This window comes from Pinus tabuliformis, chromosome 3_1, assembly GCF_031772625.1.
Source record: "Pinus tabuliformis cultivar Carrire ecotype Pingquan chromosome 3_1, CPIR1, whole genome shotgun sequence".
NCBI classification, from domain to species: Eukaryota; Viridiplantae; Streptophyta; class Pinopsida; order Pinales; family Pinaceae; genus Pinus; species Pinus tabuliformis.
The window spans coordinates 519383884-519401216 of NC_142301.1; positions in this window are offsets into that span (position 1 = coordinate 519383884).

A 17333-nucleotide genomic window follows, 5' to 3' on the forward strand; every position below is an offset into this window, starting at 1 on the left:
TTTAGTTAGGTTATGTGAGTCCACTAACACATTTAACTTATGGGTTGAGTAGGTATTACATTTAAGTGGTCAAAATCACTCAGAGATCACAATTCGCTTGGGCCACAATAATGCTTACCATGGCTAGATTTTTGCCTACAATTTAGATTCAATAACCTTTATACCATGAAGTGCCTTAACAAAACACTGTATCATCCTCTACTCTATATCTAAAAAGCTTAATATTCTTTTTATTTTCATTAAAGTTATCATTATTTATATAAAAGAGATTATAACGTCATCATATAGAAAAATAATATAAAACAAAATTTGAGAATTAGATATTATAGTTTCAAACAAACTCAAAATTCCAAAATGACTACCAACCATTCTTCTAGTTTTAAAAGCATATCTAAAATGTCTATTAATACCTAATTTAATAAATTGAATTAGACCTAAAACATAGTTACAAAATATATAAAAATATAAGATTTAAAGAAAACATTACTAAAACCTCTTGCTTTATGTTACTTTAAAAGTAAATTTCAGTATCTTATATTCTCATTTGTGATCTTTTTATGCATTTACTGAAATTGTATTTTCATCCTTTAGTCATTGTTGCTAAGTAAAATTTTGGAAAAAAAATACTAAAAATAAGAGCTTTTAACAAGACCCAAAACCATTTCATCTAACCTATTCAAATTTATTTCCATTTTAATGAAAATGTTAACATTAACACAACACAATCAATGATAATTCACCATTTCATGTAACATATTAAAATTTATTTCCATTTTAATAGAACTTTTGACATTGGCACAACACAATCAATGATAATTTAATGTTTTCGGCCCTCTAGCAGTTTAGAAGAGAAGAAATTTTGTTGGTAAAAGTAGAAAAAACCACCTAAAAATCTTCAATTTACCTAATACTCATACTTCAACTCTCAAAATGATACATTAATTTAAGTACATTTAATCCTTAAAAGACCTATGAAATTATTAACTTCAACATGAGAATATCAAAAGAGAAAAGCAAAATACATAACTGAATATCGCTTGTGGAGCCTAAAACCTTTAGAAACCATAAGTAAAAACTAAAAGAACTAAAAAAAACCATTTCTCAAACAAAGAGTAGGGAGAACTAGAGGGTGACTTTCAATATCAATGGGATGTAATAAAATCCCACCTTAACCATTATGTTCTATTTTGTTACGCTTATTTATTTATCCTTTGCTTCACATGAAGAAGTGTGAGAGATATGAAAAGGCAACATGTGTAAATGGATTTCACCATGCATGAACCTTCAAGCCATTTATCTTGATTCTAAAATCATACAATTTATAACGTTTAAATGATTTATATTCATAGAAAATATGGTTAAAAGAATATCTCCTTTCATTTAACAATACATTTTTATTTGCTTCAACGTCTAGTATGCAGTTGATAGCCCTCTATCCTTAAAATAAAACAAAAGTAACATTTCCATTTAATTAAAGAATATCATCACCACCCTTTAACAACTGAATTAATACCTTTTGATTTAGAAAAGACTTTCTAAAATAGGAAAAAAAAAATGATTATTATTATTAATAAATATGATATATTAATACCATCATATAAATTAAATAGTTAATAATTTAACAATTGAATTCCCTTTTGATCTATTAATATATTTTTCTATTTTCGAAAATAAATTTTTTTATATTATTAATAAATATGATATATTAATACAATTATATAAATTAAATAATTAATAAATATTAATAAACATATAATTATACAAATTAAATATCAATAAACATTAAAACATATTCATTAGCTAATAAATATCAAAACATTTATATTATGATGCATCTCCCATCACAATATTTAAAAAAATATATAAAAATTAACTAAAATTATAATTATAAGTTATAAATAAAATAAATTATTAATTATAATTAATATTTAATATATGAGTCTCTCAATTGGTGTGAGTGTAAAGTTGTCAAAAGAGGTTGGGAGGGGTGCATGTCACCCCACTACCTTTCACTACAATTAAAAGGGGTGGCATGGCCAGTCCCTCACATGCAAAGCTACATGTGAACTTTAATTTCGTATGGGGTGATGATATTATTGTTGCAAGTTCTTGGGTGTGTGATTTCAATGTGTAGAGTTGCTTATTTAATTTTGAGTGGGAGTGCACCCTCGTATCTAGTGAGTCTAAACTTCCCTTTGTGCTTCAATGCTACACCTATTTTAGAGGTTGGCTTGACGAGAAGATGGAATGCGTCTTGGACTTTCCATGCATGGGGGTCATTGGTCGTCGACTTACCGAAGACGATGATCCATGTTGGTTTCCTCGTCCCCCTATTCCTAGTGTTAGCATGGGAGTGTTGGTTTGTTGTGGTGACGAGTGGGAGCTTTATTCTAGGGCCTGGAGCTACCAGAGACGTGCGAAGTGGAATCATGTGGAATTATCAAGGGACTATAATGGAATTCGGTGAAAACCTCTTTCAATGGTCTTAGCCATGGTCTCTTTCAGCCTCAGTTCTCCTGGACTGCAAGGTAGGGTGGTTGGGTTCTCTGGTTTTCTTGTGTCCTATATTTGTTACAGTCTTGTCTATTTTTGTGGTTAGACTTGTGTTCATCTTTTGGCTCCTTTGTCAATTGTATTCTCTAGGCTCTTGTTAGTTTGGGGTTTTTGTGTGTTGTTTTAAGTCTGCTTAGGTCAATATTTTGGAGGTCTTTTTGTGGCTACATTTATATTCCTTTTCTTCCCTCGGATTTTGTGGGCTCTTTGGTTCTTCTTTCATAGTTTCTTGGCTTCCTAGTATCCAACTTGGGTAGTGCCTTTGGGCTTTAGTTGATTTTTACCTCTTGTAACCTATTTGAAGTGGTTTTTATTTTGCTTATGTGAGCACCCATTCGAGGAAGTTAGCTATCATTTCAGCATAGTGTTTGTTCTCTCTCCCTTTTGTAAGTAATGCCTAAACAACGGATGTGTAGCCACAGAGGGGTTGGTGAGTGCAACCAACAAAGAAGGTCATAGGCTCAGCCTCAGGCCCAAGAAGCAACAACAATTTATCATTCAGTGACCTCTCATAACATTTGAGTGGAGATTCAACAACTTGAGACAAATATAAATCATGGACATCAAGCCTTCTTTGATTCAAAAATTACGGTAGAGGTCTTGAATTGGATTCTTGACCCTAGTCATAGCAGTGGAAGAAGGAACCTATACATGCACTCCATCACTTTGTATTGGCAACTGAAGACCTTGTTAGGTCAATTCCTCAAGGAAAAGCATGAAGAGAGAATTGAAATCATTTCCTTTTTTATTGAGATTTGAAGGGTGCAGTGCCACTAGAGGTATTTCCTGGATAGGATGGAGGCCCACTTGGAGAGTCATATTTGTTGTGACTCCAAGACCTTTGTGCCTGGTGGAACAAATGCAAGGGATCAGGCTCCTATGATATTCTCATATTCCTGAATATGTTGTTTAATGGTTTCGTTCTATTCTTTAGTAGTTTTTTATGGTATGGCATCGCTATGCTTGGTTACAATCTAATATTGATACTTTTTATTTCCTGAAATAAGCCAATAAATCCAGTTTCCCTAGTGGTAAATTGAGAATTGATCATTTTTTACATCAGATTTATCAATGATGTAACTTGAAATCTGAAGGTAATATAAACTTTAACATGTATATATATATATATATATATATATATATATATATATATATATATATCCCCGAGGATCAACTCAATTTGTCAAGTCCTCTTTGTTAAAATACCTTTTCTATTGACACTCTTAGGGCCAGGTTTCGTAGTTAAGCGGACAGGAAATGTTATTTTCGGGTGGATTTTCCCGATACAAATATTCCATGGATGTAGTGGTAATTGATCTTCAGGGTTTAAGAACCTCGTATATATATATATCCCCGAGGATTAGCTCAATTTTTCAAGTCCTCCTTGTTAAAATACCTTTCCTATTGACACTATTAGGGCCAGGTTTCGTAGTTAAGCGGACAGGAAATGTTCTTTTCGGGTGGATTTGCTCGATACAAATATTCCATGGATGTAGTCGTAATTGATCTTTAGGGTTTAAGAACCTCGTGTATATATATATATATATATATATATATATATATATATATATATATGATGATGATGATGATGATGATGATGATGATGATGGTTAACATCCACTGAGACTAAACTTTGGTCTATCAGACCTAAAGAAACAAGTTATTTAGTTTCATTTAAGATTTTATTCCTATGCTCAAAAATTTTGGAGAGAAGCCTCCCGAGCTCACTATAATTTTGACATCGTAAAAGGCTAGGAAGGTCAGTATTGCAACAAAGATTATGAAACTGAGCTCTAATGTGGTTGTACACGGGGCACTCTAAGAGGAAGTTATTTTCATCCTTGGTGTTCATGTTCTCACAGAGATGGCAAATCCTTTCCATCCATGGTGTTTTAGGAACTACCCAACGACCTGTTTCACTATGGAGCTCATGAGAGTTCGTTCTAATCTTGGCTATATTAATTTTCTTCTTTGAGCTAGTTAAAACAGAGAGATACTTTTGATATTCTAGGGCGGGGTTGATGACCTCCTTATAATATCTTAATTTTCTTTTAGCTGTTAAATCTTTCTCACACCACATTTTTTCTTTGATTTTAGAAGTAACAATATTTTTAATGTTATTAATGTTTTGCAATGCAGCATTCTCGTCGATCTCCCAAAGGTTTAACCAGGCCCTAGTGTCTTTATACCAACCTCGTTTGAACCTTAGGTGGTTTTGGCTGGAATTTAAAGCCAGCTTAGGAAGTCTATGGTCTCCTATGTTATTGAGTTTGTGCTTGTACAATGGAAGCGTAGTCATAGTTAGGCTCTCGATAGGGGAAAGACCCACTTCTATAAGGAGAATAGGATATGGTGTATTGCTTTTAATTTTGAGGTTATACGTTATAAAATGCTTCTGGATTTGCTCAATCTTTCTCCAGGATTCTCTATAGATGCTACAACCTCAAACCTCACATCCATATAAGATAACAAGAGTGACTAAAGTTTCAAAGAGGAGCTTCTTTCTATCCCACATTACGAGATTTTCAGTTTTACAATTATTTTCAAGACCAAAATAAGCTTTCCACCCCCCATTAATCCTTTTCTCAATGCTATAGTTCCAATTGAGCTTGTGATGAATATCAATTCCTAGGTACTTGTAAGAAGACACTTCCTCCAAGTTACTATTGTAATACATAAAATTAGCGTAAGTGTCCTTCTTGGATTTGATAATCATAACTTTCGTTTTGTCAGCGTTAACATGCATGCCCATGGTAGAGCAGAAATCCTTAAGAAGCCTAAGTTGCTTATCAAGATCATATGGGCACCTTGCAAGAAGAACAATATCGTCAGCATAGAGAAGAAAGATGATGACTATACTAGCAAAGATCATGTCAGCACAACCTGCTTCCTCTAAACAACCTTCTAGCTTGTCGATGTAAATTCCAAATAGGGTAGGGGAGAGGGGGCAACCTTGTTTAACTCTGATATTACACTTAATATCTTTCGACCACCCCTCATTGCTCTTTAACTTGGCAATTACATTCTCGTATAAACTTATAGCGGCAACTCTCAACTCGAAAGGAACCTTTAGCTCTTCTAATCTATTCCATAGGTTGTTTCTAGGAACCGTATCGAAATCCTTTCTAAAATCCACAAAGCAACAAAAGAGATTGGATTTATCATTACGACATTCCTCCACAATAATCCTAAGCATAACGAGGTGGTCCATTGTTGAGTGTTGCCTTCTAAAACTCGCTTGGCCTTTAGCCCGCTTACCTTCACTTTCAAGCCATATGCTCAGCTTCTTTTCCAAAATAATACCATATAACTTGGCTAAGAGAGGGCTAATCATAATTGTTTGATAATTAGAGGGGTTTTTTGTATCCCTACTTTTAAAAATAAGGATAATGAGGCTCTGAGTCCATGGTTTAGGGAACCCTTGCTTGATCACTTGATTGAAAAGCTTGTGGATGTGGGGGATGAGGACATGACCTCCAATTTTTAAGATTTCCACTTGGTAACCTTCAATATCCTTAGCTTTCCCATTTGACAAGCGTTTAACCCCAAAATCAATGTCTTCTAATGAGAAAACTTCTTTCGTTGTGAGCAGGGTTGCAGAGTTATCCATGACATTTGGAGATTCATAAAGCTTTTTAAGATAGGAATTCTAGTCGTGTAAAGCAATTTTATTATTATCTTTAGTTTTCCTAGTTAGAATCTGCCTCCAGAATTTCTTAGGAGCTACCTTAGAGAGGTGTAAGAGATTCTCTTGTCTTTTACGAATATACCGCCTGGGCTTTGTATATTTTTATCTTGCCAATTTTAAGAGATTCATGAACAACTTCCTTAATTGCTCTCCTCGCATTTTTACAATCTTTGTCATACCATGGGTTGGTATTGTTATTTCTTTTATTACATGAAACTTCAATTGAGAACTTGTTAATAGAATATGAGAGGGTTGTAGTAATATTTAAGTAAGATTTTTATTTATGAAGATTCTTAATCTTTAGGTAAGCTTTGTTACAATACCATGGACTGATACCATGGCTTATTAATACCAAATACTCAAAAAACCATAACTCATATTCATATGGCATTGTTTTTAATTAATCAATTTAATTAAAACATAAAAGAATATACCTACTTTTTAAATAAATCCCAACTTTCGATTGTAACTCTTACAAAAAGTATTCTGAAATAGTTAATAAAACTTAAATATCTACTATATATTTAATAATTAATAAAATTAAATTAAAATTTTGAAAATCCATACTAAAATAGTTATACTTCTTAACCTAAATAATTACACTTCTCAACTTAAATATTGAGAAAAATAAATCTAAAATTTCATTAAAATTAAAATTAAAAAATTAAAAAACAAACAAACCAACCTACCTACCTATGAGGAAGAACTCTAGGATTGTTGTATGTTGGGAAAATGGATGCTCTTACACCTTGGAACTTGATTATGTTTGAGAAAGCCTCTTTCCAATATGGAACTTTGGGTGGGTAAAGCTTTGCGAGAGAGATCATTGCCCTTGTGGTTACAATCTTTTAGTTGGTGCGATCCAATCACAATCACGAATGGCAAAGAAGCATGAAGCATTTTCAAAATAGGAATAAAACAAGGGAATTTGTGAGGAATTTTTAACATTACGACTTTTGGTTGGGGAAGTTGATGGATGCATGAAGCAACTTTAAGGTAGGAATAAATAAGTGAATTGGAGATAGACTTTTTACTTTTATTTTTAATGCATGTGCATTGTAAATATAAAATTGTTTTATTATTATTATTTTAAGTATGTATTTTTATTGATAAATATAGAAAGAGAAATAATTGAATTTTTAATTTTATTTTAGATGTGTTATGTTAGATAGTTAATTCTCATGATTAATTTGGGTTAGTTGGGGTAGTTATTGGAGTCCAACAAGACTCGGGAACTAATTTAACTGTTTTCTATATGTATTTATATTTATATATACAACATGTACATAATTCTTTGAGATTTATTAATATACATTTGATTTGGTTTCCAGTTTCGTGTGTTTTATAGTGGTATCAAAGCAGGTGATTCTCGTTGATTGAATTGTGCCACTAGTTTTGTGGCCTTCTTATGTGCTCGGAGTTTTGGCGTGCCATGGTATGAGTGACGTTGCGTATTTTTGTGCGGTTGTTGCGCCTGCGTTAGCGGAGAAAACATTGGATAAAAGCCTTCTCCAGAATTGAAAGAAGCACTCAAGCAAGCAGTAAAGACCGACCCATAATGTTCTTAAACACATGAGAGCATGGTTACCATAAATTTGTGCATATTTGGTAATATGGGTCTTTCATATGTGAAGGAAATCTGGGAAACTAAAAAAATTTGTGATTGGTTCCATCCCTCAATGTTGTTGAGATCGTATAATAAATGTTGCGTATTGAAGCTATGCAGCAGATCATGAAATGCCCAGTTCAGAGTTAATGGTTTTTTATAGCATGTTTATAACGATTTTAGAGAAGAGACTCGTCATGACTGTTTACACTCACGCAAAATTTATATATTAGAATCCACAATGGGGTCATTGACATGTGACTGCAGATGAAGCAAATGAAGACAAACATATATAAAGGTACGCAAGTTTATATTTTGATGCAGACGATAATAATAGAGTGGAAGTGTCGTAGTTGTTGTACACTGCTATTCTATTGGGGTATTTGTATGACCTTCGACTAGGATTCGATCTACGGTCGGCCTCCTCTTATAGTGAACTTATTTGAATTTATGCTACGAGAATCCTCCCTTTGATTTAGAGCTAATTGACTAATCTTGACTCTTTGTTATTTCCTACGTATTTGAAATGGAGTTTAATATAGTTCGACGATGAAGAACAATGATAAGGAAAGAAAACTCAAAGATATTGCATTGGTTGTTGGAATCAATCTCTGTTGTTATTTGTTTGAATACCAAATAAATACCGTGTGATTTTGAATTCTTTTACTAAGCCTATGCTTCTGGAAAACCAAACGCTTAGGAGGAAATGCATTGTTCCTTAGAGTTATGGAAAAGGCTATCTGAGTATAGCTATGTGATTTAAATAAATTGGCATCTCACAATCTAATTTGTTGTTGTTGTTTATCTAAAATATTTGCCATTGTCTATTAAATATTCAATATAGTTGCTTGAAGTCAGTTAAGCCATCACAATCATTTGGCAGTTGTTACTTGGTGTTTTGAATAGTCTAGCATTCCTGCAAGGGGCCAGTTGGTTGTCTCTCCACTCCTTCCGATGTCAAATCGTGCGACGAGAAGCATTGTGGAATCCCGTAATTAGGCCTTGGAGTGGGGGCTTACTGCAGTAAAAAAAAAACGTCAAGTCATTCATCCATAGAGAAAACAAAAACAAATAAGATGAGAAGCATCGAGAGAGGAGCAACGAGTGATTAATTTATCTCCATTTGGGAATTTTGCAGTCTAGTCCAGATGTTTGCATCACAATTCACAGTTAAACAAATTCATGCAAATGCAAAGTGACAACGAACAATGAAACATAGGTACAATTTTTTTTATTAAGTAAATTTAAATAAATTTGAAAAAGTTGAAAAATAATTCTGCAATCACTGTGTATCGAGAAGTCGATTGTGCCTTCTTTATTCTTTAAGTCGTGTACAAGATATTTGTTGACCAAACTACTTATTAAACAAATGATGTTGTAAACCAAGTACATGCTTTCCAGAGAAGGAGAAGTCCGGAAAAGAACAGGTTTTTGTTTGAAGGGTTGACTGTCGAGCAGATTATGTTCGGGATCAGATAAGTGCTTAACAAAATTCCAACAAAATGCCACAGTAGTTTCTGCATTGTCGAGTGGACAGATATAAGGAAGCTTGGAATTTCAAAGTTGTCATTTTTTATGTCGTGTGGCAATGCACAGGGATTTGACAGTTTTGATTTTTATTGAGCATTGATTTTAATTATAAAATTTAAAAAAAAAAAAAAAAAATCAAGAAAGGAAAAGGCATGGTGGTTAGAAGAGCTAATTTGGTATATTGAAGATTACAAGGTCATAAGTTCAAATCTTTATGGAGACATTTTTTGAAGTTGTTAAGAAGACATAATTTTTGTTTGCAATAGTTTCACTTGAACATTATTGATCTTACATTGTAAATTCATTTGCATTTGGTGCATTCTCGGTGGTAACCAACACGATTGTTTTCTGATAAGGGATTTGGAGGAGAAAATGGTGAGAATCAATGATTTTTTAAATTTATTAAAAACTTTAATGATGTATATTGTTAATGACATTGTCCAAATCAATAAGGACAACCTCTCTGAAATTCAAATCTGTTTCAAAAAAGCACAAAAGATGATCGAGTTTTTATAGCTCAATGTATGCGAGAGTCATTTGCATACAGATGTGAAGCTTGTCATCACCAAAACTTTTATAAGGCCGATATTCTTGATGTATCTTATCACATTCCAGGTTTTGTTAAACCTATACAATTCTGAAGTGCTAGATTTCTGGATGGTGTTGTTCCAAAACAAATTGACAGATGCCAACAATGTAATAGAGTTGGACATGTGAAAGATCAATGTTTTGATCTTCACCCATGTGAGCTTTGTGGAAAGAGAAATCATCGTACAAATAAATGTTCTAGAAAGAAGATTACTGCAAGAGGGCAACTAAATTTCGGATGGATTGCTTCTTGGGATTGAATGAAAACAACCAAGAAGATTTTCAGGTCATACGGAAGGATATGTTCGAGATTGATGACCAGCCTTGCAGTGATGAAGTATACTTCTCGCCCTGTATCCAAAAAGGGGGGATTCGTTGATGGTCTACTACAGGTTTGAGTTTAAGATGTCAAGCAAGCCTGAGACATAGTTGAGTTGATTGAGTTGATTGAGCACTTCCATGTTTGGAATTGTTCGAGGAACTATTGTGATAGTTTCAGAGTTTGTAATCACCTGAAAACCACATTTTTGGTTGTTTTGAGAACCACTATGAAGGTTTCAGAGTTGGTGTTGCTTGAGACTTTGAGTTCTCCCATATTGGTTTGTGGTCATCCTTAAAAACCATTTCTTGAGAGACATTCAATTCTTGGTTGAGATGCATTTTTTTTGCATTCTTCTGAGCTCTCATTCTTGGACTTTGGTACATCCGTTCGGATTAAGGGGGGAATTTTAGATAGTTAATCTTGATGATTAAGCTTGGGTTAGTTTGGGTAGTTATTGGAGTCCAAGAAGACTCGGGAACTAATTCAATTATTTCCTATATGTATTTATATGTACAACATGTACATAATTTTTTGAGATTGATTAACATACATTTGATTTGGTTTCAAGTCTCGTGTGTTTTACATATGTACTATGTGTATATATTATAATTCTAAAATTATTTCTATTACTATTTCTTTATTATTATAGAATATTTTCATTTTAATTTTTAATAATGAATATATTAAACTTAAATTGTTTTGTAATTTGAAAGTTCCCCATACATATATATATATATATTTGTTTCCATAAACTATATTTTAAAGCACGTCTTCATATTTATAAAATACATCTTATTTACCAGGTTTGTTCTTATAAGCTGAAAATAAATACCTTTTTATCTTCAAATGCTTATCATACTGTAAGATCAAAGAATAATTCTTTCCCCTTCTAAGAAATTCTCATAATTTAATTTAAAACTTAATAACATATGAAAGTAATACATCTTTCTCTATTATGTCATGTTCTTATTTATGATATTTGTTTTATATCGTATTCTTATTCATGATACATTTTTTAACATAACCTTAATTAAATCAATTATTTCTTATTTTCAACGAAATCCAAATAGGAAAAACTTATAAAATATGTCCGTGACCGCCATTTAATAAAATATGTCAATTCTTTATTTTAGGAAGAAAATACTCCACGTTACCATAAAGCTAGCACGTCATCGATTGCGAAAGCTCCTAATATTATTTGCAAGTGGTGAGCATTGAGTAACATTATCAATATGATTCATATTTTTTTAATATATATGTCAAGAATTAATTAACAAAATAGGTTATTTTAATTTAGGGAAAGGGCTAACCAGCCATATATTGGGTATTTAATGTCTTTATAGCAGCACACGACTTAACGCGATAACACGGGAACGGGCAAATTCGACATTAAATAATATTTGCCCGCTCCCGTGTTATCGGACTAAGTGGCGTGCTGCTCTGAAAACATTAAACACCCAATATATAGCTGGTTAGCTCCAGCCTCAATCTAGTGCATAGCCTTGCTTTTGACCCATGTGATATTTGACCATCTGTTAGGCAAGCAAGGTCGTTATCAATTTTCAATAAATATGGTCACGTGCGCCAACTCACTGACTTGAACCAAGATTTGAACAACAACAAAAGTATTAAAGAGATATATTCATTTAAGATTGTGAGAGAGGAATATTTAAATAGTTTTAATAATAAAATTTAAAAAATATATTCATTTAGAATTGTGATAATAAAAAAATATAATATTTTATGATTTTGGTATTATCATATATTTTGTTTAGAATTTTTTATAAAAATTATAATTTTCTTTTACTTTGTGGGCTGGCATCACTTAATAATGAATCAATTTATTCTCTTTCATGGAAAATGAGTATTTTTGTTTGAATTTGTTTATTCATTTATTTCTTTTTAATGTTAGATTTTTTATTTTATTTCATTTAATGTTTATGGTTGGTGTAATTATATTTTGGTTAGTGAAAAATTTTAAATTTGTATGAGAATAATTTCAAAAGAGAAAAACAAAGAAACTTAGAAAAATGAAACTAGAATTTGTATAATCAAATATTGAAGATTGGAAAATCATTATTTTAAGGTATTTTTGCTAAGTTCATATCTATATAGGGGAGATTTTTAAGAAAAAATGAATACATAAAAGAGATGGATCTTGTATGATAGTTTTTTTTGGCTACATTCATACCTATATCATGGAGATTTTTACGAAGAAATGAATACATAAAGGAGATGCATTGGTATTTTTGCTAAGTTCATACCTATATAGGGGAGATTTTTAAGAAAAAATGAATACATAAAAGAGATGGATCTTGTATGATAGTTATTTTTGGCTACATTCATACCTATATCATGGAGATTTTTACGAAGAAATGAATACATAAAGGAGATGCATTTTATATGATAGTTACAAAAATAATCTTCCCACATTGTTTAACAATTATAGGGAGCATTCATAACGTGTGAGGGATAGGAAAAAATATAGTTTTAGAAATTAAATGTTCACATATATACAATGATATTTAATAATATTTCAGTAGATGAGCACTAATTAGTAAGAGTGGTGATCTTTAAGTATGTAGTTTTTAATGATAAACTATTGAGGCATCAAACTAAACTAGTAAGCTATTTTAATCACAAGTCATTCATCAAACTAACTCACTAGGATTACACCCCCGCATATATATTTTAAAGGTGTCGTTTAACTACTAGACATTTTAGGGGTTTTGACCCAAATTAGGCCAATCATTTTTGGGCAAATCTTCATCTTGGTTGTTTAAACTGGGTTTTTGCTTGCATATATGAATTCAACACCGCTTGTATATATGAATTCAACACCATGAAAAACCCCAGGGACATTTGAATTGTGTAGAATTTCCAACTGAAACTTGTGATTAGCAAATTTGACAACAAAATATGCTAGAAAACCCTCTAAAACTATGACTATTTTAAATGCTTGGTAATTTTTCTTTTCTTCTTACAAACCACATCCATACTACATTATAAAATACAACTCACTTTTCTTTCTTAACAACCTTAATATAAATTGCAATTTAATAACTTAAATATGAATATTTAAAAAAAAATATTTTTTCAAAAAAATATTAACAAACCTAACTAAATAAATTTATTAAAATAATTTTTTGATTATACCATTATAATTAAATAAATCTAATTCAATTTATTTGAACTTATACTTAAATCCTATCACAAATAATTTATTTATAAAAAAAATAGCTTAAAAAAAATCTTTTAATCATATGATTGTGATTAAAGAAATTGAATTTAATTTATATTAAACTTATAATTAAATCATCCCATAGAAAACCAGTTAAGTTAATCGCTGAGAGGTAATTATATTTATAAGAGAATTTCAACCAATAATAAGAATGCTTTTACTTTATCAACCAACCAAATCTTTTTCAACTTTAATGATAATCTAATAATTTAGCGCTCAACAATAATCTAATTAATAAAAAAAGCAATTAACCTCTAAAATTTTTTATACACCCCCTTAGATAAAAGTAAGTGGCCATAATTGGGCACAAGGGCTGGGCATAATTAGGCATGAGGTTAGAACCTGAAATTCATTGAATATGGATAGCATTGCTTTACTTTATGCTTTTGGCGCCTCATGTTCTAATTTTGGCTTGAATTTCCATATTTTGAGCTCCTCCAACTCCTATTCAACGTTGTTGGTCCCTCACTGCCATCAGAAAGGGAGCCGTGACCTACACCCGATACTAGTAAGAGCAATCGTAATACTTATAAGTCAACAAGAATTGTTGTCCAGATAAATTAACCCACCACAATATGGGTTAATATTTTTTTTGAAAGTGTAGTTCTTTTTTATTTGTTTTTATGTTTGGAATTACAAGTTTATCTATAAATTCTTTTTTCAACGAGTTGATTTTATTTATACATTTAAAAACAAATTTTTACCAATAAAATAATTTGATAAAAAATATTTTACCCAATTCCAATAAAAAATTCTAAAATTTTAAAATAATTATACAACGCCATAAATATAAAAAATTGAGCAATATGTCACTTTGTATAAATGTATCTTAAATTTTTTAATAAAAAATTTAATTAAATGTTTTTGGTCTAGTTAGATAATTGATAATTACTTTGTCATTTTTAGTTTCATATAATTTAATGTAATTAAAATGTTAATTATATGTACGAAATATTGAAAAATAAATTTTGTGTATTGTTTTCAATGAAGTAAAATAAAATAAAATTATATAGATACATTTTGAGTGTGCTTAATGGTAAGGGCATGTGTTTCCTCCTAAGAGGTCACAGGTTCAAAACTAGAGGGGTAGAGTATATATGCCTTCGTAGATTTAGAGTCAAATCATTGGGAGAATGTGGGTCCCTTGACCCACAAACAAGGAGATTGTCAAATCATTGAGAGAATGTGGGTCCCTTGTCCCACAAACAAGGAGGTCTCATACACCAATGTGGTGTTTGGCATGATTTACTAAATTGTAATGGTATATGCATACATTAATGTTTTAAAACTTGAAATATGTATTTATGAATAATTTTTTTTATTATAAGGTGAGTGGTTTTTTATTTGTGAATAATCATATAAAATAATTTTCAAGGGGTATAAAGAGTTGATTTATTTTTCTTGTATAGATGATTTTAACAAATTTAAATTTCAGTAAAAGGAATGTACAAATGATATTGGATATAAAGAGTTAATGATAATTTTAGCTAATTTAAATTTTGGTAAAAATGATATTATTAATATGGAATGAATTATTATATAATTAGTCATCTATTTGGTTGGAGGAATTTCTCTCCAAGGCTCATTTTAGTGGTAGGTTTTAGTTTGGAAATTTGAGATCTGAAACCTTTTATAATCATTTTGAGGAATCAAACAACACAATTTGGGGACAAAACTTTACAAGTATAGCTTCCAACACATTGATGTTGTTCTACATTGTGAGACCTTTCCAATGGTGAGAAAATCATCTCAATTGAAGTTGTATTGGATGTTATGCCTCTTATAAGTTTACCTACCTTGTTGATCATTATGGTACCAAGTGGATGCCACGGTAGCCTCCATTACTCACACATGTGGGGCTACTCATGTGAGGTATTCCAAGATGACTCTATAAGGTCTGAAGCATAACACTCATTGAGGAACGAGGCATGGAAGAACCCTAACCCTAGACGACTATCAAACTATGTTAAATATTGGGCCTCTTAACGGAGAGGGATTCCATCCTTTTAGGATTGTACATGTTTCAAAGTTGAGAAAAACATCTAGGAGTGGGATTTGAGAGCATAATTGAGGAGGAAGAAGATTTTGTATTACCCATTAAAGCCATAGGGTCACAGGAAACAACATAGTGAGTGCATGTTTCTTTGTAATTGCATTGTCATGTAACTAGGGAAAAAAGAGTAGAGCATAAGCTTCACATTCTAGTTAAGATTTTCTCGTGTGAGTTTCCCATGATACATGATGCAGGAGCATCCAGCTAAGGCCGCCATGACCGGGTGTTGGTCTCAGCTGAGGAGGAGAGGTCATCAACAATTTGAATTTCATTTGTGTTTGTTAATTAAAGACAGTATTAGGAACCTGTTTATTGTTTTGTTTTTGTCTGTTAATGAGTAGTTAAGGATAGTACAGTTAGGGACAGTACAGTTAGGTAGAAACAGTTGCAGACACTTGGTTGTCTGGTCTCTTGTGTAGTTTAACTTTCTAGTTGTTTACTTTTAAAAAATAAAAGAAAAAAACAATAAAGTAATCGGAAAGAAAATATTATCATTGTATTTTACAGAACGAAAAGATCAAATAGCAAGGTAGTTGATAACTGCATAACCAAACAAGCAACTACCAATAGTTTTCTTAACTGTATTGTAAGGAATTATAAAACAATTGTACACAACATGGACAGGGTTCGTTTTTTTCGGGATAGAGGATAATAATACAAAACAAAGACAATTTTCTTTACGTTCTATTTTCCTGAAACCATCTGAATTGACTACTGTATCTCCTATAATCTAATTTTTTTACATGCAATATTAAAATAGACAGACAATTTGTCAAATTCCTTCCTGAACAGAAGCAAGTTCCCGAATATAAAATCAAGCAGAAGCATAACTAAAGCCGAGACACAAATATACAAAATGAAGACAAGCACATAGTTCTTGAGCACGCTAAAGAGGCTACAGAGGCATGAAGATATGCTACAGTAAAGCATTATCAACAAATACAGTTCCGGCATCGAGTATAAACAAGAAGTAACCTTGTGCACGATAATACCAAATTTATTTTCATTAATATTTCACAAATATTGTTACAGTCCACATTGGGGTTTCAAACACGTGAGTACAAGTCTACAGCCAACAATTTCGAAGGCAAGGAAACCCTCCTTCAGAAATAGAGTAATAGGACGAGGGTTAGGGTTTCAAACCCTTAAACAAAGTTCTTTACAGCCCACAGTAGAATCCACATTATACAGTCAACGAACCAGAAAACTAGATTTGTTCACAATCGAACGCATCGCAACTGAACAGGTCGAGCACAATAGAAACACAACCAGAAACCCTTCGACCAAATAGAGACAACAAGGAAAGATCCTATCGGGTCTATTTGAAGAAGGAGCTGAGGGTTACGCTAACTGAAGACCAGAGACCTGCAAGAGAAACACGACAAGGTGTTAGCAACGAGGGTTTGAGAACCAGACAACAAGTGTAAAGACTGTTAGAAAAGGAGTGTGAGTGCTGGATGAACTCACCCTCTCGACAGCAAAGCTGGGCAAGAAGAATTACCATTGACCACAACCATCACTAAATCAAAACCCTGCTAGCAAGGAGTTGAGCCCATTAGCACAAAGAAAAATTGAGAACATAACTTGCAGCAGAGAGAGATATCTTACCTTGCCAGGGGAAACAATCATAGATGGAAGGGTCCCATTGAGGCCGCGTCCTGAGCACAAGCATACACAAATTCAACAACAAATTATGTAGTCATTCAAGTAGCAGAGGAACTGTAAATGAAGTTAAAGGGTCGAACAAGCAAC